The 3,789-nt window shown below is 40.8% G+C and overlaps 1 long non-coding RNA gene across 5 annotated transcripts in view; it reads left to right on the forward strand.

Annotated features, from left to right (window-relative positions):
* The window catches only part of LOC111086969, a 43,925-nt gene that overhangs the window by 15,855 nt on the left and 24,281 nt on the right, over positions 1-3,789 (forward strand). For 2 of the 5 annotated variants that reach the window (XR_002611688.1, XR_002611684.1), the window contains one exon: positions 962-1,097. The exons of 2 other annotated variants lie outside the window; for them this stretch is intronic. This is a non-coding gene — a long non-coding RNA (uncharacterized LOC111086969). Of the gene's footprint in view, positions 1-922; positions 3,784-3,789 lie in introns of those variants that run through there. One more of the 5 variants, XR_002611685.1, reaches the window with a different exon arrangement.

Below are 3,789 nucleotides of genomic sequence, written 5' to 3' on the forward strand. Positions count from 1 at the left end.
ACTGCCAACTATACTCTCTCTCTCTCTTGCTTCAACCTCACATCTCACTGTTCCATCAAGGGATCTCAACCCTCCACTTTCATGTTTGGGATTTGTCTGGTCCCTTGTCCATAGAACTGAACTCTCCAATGATGTAGTTTTTCCTTTCTCATTCCTGTCGCACTTCTACTTTGTACACCTACCAGCATAAATAGCATGTTTTTTGCTATTCGTCCATCCTTTGTCACCCTCCTCCTGACCATCCTACTTTTGGCCATCTATCCTCACTGTTTGACTGTGGATTAGCTTTTTCCATTATTGCCAGTTATTGTGCAGCCATGTCCACAATATTTTGCCTTTCTTGATACCACAGGGTGTTTTTCCTCCCCAGATCTCTCCACCTTGTTCCATTCCTTCCTTCTCCATAGACCCTCTCACCCTGCCCCCATGTCTTACTGGGACCTCAATGAACCCTTTTAACCTTTGCCAACTTGCACCTTATTCCACCTTTCTCTCAAGACCTGTTTCCTCTTATTTCTCTTCTCTAGTCTCCCTCATTTGGATATTATGCTATCCATTCTTCCTGTGCTCTCTTCCATTGTTCTTATATTCTTCTTTTTCCTGACCAGGCCTTGGCTAAGACTTCTGCTGCTTGGATAGGTGACTGGTTTTTCTCGCTTATTTTCCTTCCTTCTGTCTGTCACCTCTATGATCAATTGGACCTGGACAGACAATTATGTTCTGTTTGTGCTCTTCGTTGCTACTTATCTTGTACCTCATACTTTTGAGGCTCCTGTTACTGATTCTTCATCTTCTGGAATTCCTCTTCCTCCAGGGACATTTCTCCTTATACCCTTACAGGTTAGGTTCAACTAATTATGTGTTTAGTCTACACCACATTTGGGATTGGTGCTTACAGATTGTTCCACATTCTTCCCATTAGGTTATTCACCTCTCTCATTCTCTCACCTCTCATTTCCAGCTGCTACTGGATGAGTTCTTTCAGGTGGGCATGTGGACTACTCTTCACACCTTCATCACCATCTGGCTGTCTTGTATCCCGAAGATTACTGTCTGCCTGTGCCATTCTACATAGTCTACCCTCTGCCTCTGGACTGGTAAGTACATTTTCTTTTTTAGAACATTTACTTATAGGAACCTGCTATGTGGCTGGTGGTGCCTCTCAGTGTATATGTTTCCAAAAATTCTGCATCGTGTGGCCTGAGTCTGTACAGTTAAGTTGAGATGAGCATACATTATAATGTTGTGCCCTTCTGCAGCCAGAGCATAGTCGGTTGAATTGAGGTGAGCACATTACACGATATATGCCATCCACCTGTGGTCCGAGTCTGTACAGTTGAGGTGAGAACACACTATAATGCTGTGCCCTCTTCCTACAGCCAGTCTGTTCAGTAGAGTTGAGGCAAGCACATCATATGATATGTGCTCTCCTTCTGCAGCCTGCGACTGTTCAGTAGAGTCAAGATGGGTACACACTACTATACAGTGCTATCCTCCTGCTGTTCTCTCTAGGCCCTGCATGGCCAGGTGGTTAGGGCACTTGACTCGCAATCTGAGGATTGTGGGTTCGATTCCCCATCCCACCAAACATGCTCACCATTTCAGCCATGGGAGTATTATAATGTGATGTTCAATCCCACAAAAGTTGGTAGTGGGTAGTGACAACTATCTGCCTTCCCTCTAGTCTTTTCGCTGGTAAATTAGGGATGGCTAGCGTAGATAGCCCTCATGTAGCTTTGTGCAAAATTCAAAACAAACCTATTGTCTGTTTAGTAGATGAGGTGAGCATGCACTAATAGTCAAGCCCTCTTCTTGCAGCTGATGTCTGTTCAGTTGAGATGAGGTTTGCACACACACTACTACTCTCTATGGCATGACTATTGTACCCTCCTTCTGTAGGTAGTGTCAGTCAAACAAAGTCTGATAGTAGAGTTTAGGTGAGCACAAGGTTCAGTCTGAATGTGTCCCAGCCATGCTACACATATTGGCTCTCCAACCTCTTGTGTGAAATTAGGACCCTGTTCTTATTCTGCCCATCTCTGCGACACATGGGGCTCATTTGCTTTTTTCCTCCCTTATTCTCAGGCAAAACGTATACCCTGAAAGAGATGAGATACAGTCTCTCATGATTGTGCACCTATGGATCGGGTGTCACACTCCATGGTGTTCCTTCAGATACTTTCTGAAGGTAGCTCATCTAGGATAATCTTTGCACCAGCCCCTCCACCACTTCAACAGGGGATTGTAGCTTAAATGTGTGAAGAGGTGTGGTGTAGTGTCTTCTCTGAAGTTAACATTTTCCTTACCTAAAAATGTTATTTTGATAGACACTCATCCTTCCCGCTTCGGTGCACATTTCTTACTTTTGTCATCAAAGAATGAAGATTCATGAGTGCAAATGCATAGAGGTAGTTAGTGCACAAGAAGGTTGTATTGCCCTCCTATTGGTAGAGGGCTTTTGCTGCATAATGATGTCATTATGCAGTAGTGCAATTCGTGAGAAAATTTCATGAGATTAGGTGGAAGTTCACTAAAGGCTAGCATACCAAGAATAAACAGAAATAAAATTACAGACATACAGCCAGATCCCCCTATGTAAACAACATGAAGTCAGAACAGCATTCAGAAACAACAAAGCAATATGATTGCAGTTAGTACACAACAAACCACCTAAATATCCAATAGAGAGAAAAACAACATTTACAACATCCCCTGCAGATGTGGATTCCAATACATTTGACAAACAAAAACACCAACAAATGTTAGAATTCAGAAGCCTAATAAACATACAAGATTCTGTAATACTGATTTATCTGCAGTAACTGATGATGCCAGAGAAGAAGACTACAATAAATTGGAATAGTACTGAAATAATAGGATATGAATTACACACGAGGAAAAGAAAGATAAAAGAAGCCTTCTGCATTCACCTAACTGATAACATACTCAATCAGCCTAGCATAAAAGTCAGCAAAACTTGGTTACACTCCTCTTTTAAAACATTACTCAATCAGCCTAGCATAGAAGTCAGCAAAACTTGGTTACACCCCTCTTTTAAAACATTTATATAATAAGGGGATTCAAGTCCTAATGTGGGAGACCTCGGTTGTGGGGATACTCACCAGACTTACATCAAGAAGACCCAGGATTGAATCCTAGCCACTACCAGTACAGATTGTATTCCTTCTCAGAACTCCCCTGACCACAGCAGTAGATTAGCAGTTGAAACTTAGGATAAAAACTAGTTCATAATTAGCATATTAAAAAAACATGTTAGTAATTAATAATTATACTTAGGTGATTGTATAGGCTACTAACCATGATAAGGGTGTGCAACTTTTAGGCAATCGCTTTATGAGTGGGGAGGAGTTCCTTCACAACACATTTTTGAAAGTTGTAAATTATAGTGGCAGTTTCATGTATGGTGAGAAATGCTGTTTAAAGGTTTTTTTCACATCCTCATATGGGTGTGCTGTTCTTCCCTTACAAATGCTGTTCACTACATTAGAAATTGTTATGTTATAGCCTTTTCATCTCTGCTCTTTCACTTTATATGGGCCACGTATTCTTCCTGCCATGAGCCTATGTCAAATCATTCTTATAAAGTATAATTAATCCTCTGTATTCTGTTGAACTGAATTGCTTTACTTAGATTTATTTTAATTATTGAGAGAGTGGATATTTTCAAAATACTTAATGCTAATTTCATTCAAGCTTTGTATGGTATATGATATCTTAAGTATCAAGTCAAAGTCACTACTGGCCTCTATGATTTAATGATTAACTTTT

This window comes from Limulus polyphemus, unplaced genomic scaffold (genome assembly GCF_000517525.1).
Source record: "Limulus polyphemus unplaced genomic scaffold, Limulus_polyphemus-2.1.2 Scaffold1594, whole genome shotgun sequence".
Classification (NCBI taxonomy): domain Eukaryota; kingdom Metazoa; phylum Arthropoda; class Merostomata; order Xiphosura; family Limulidae; genus Limulus; species Limulus polyphemus.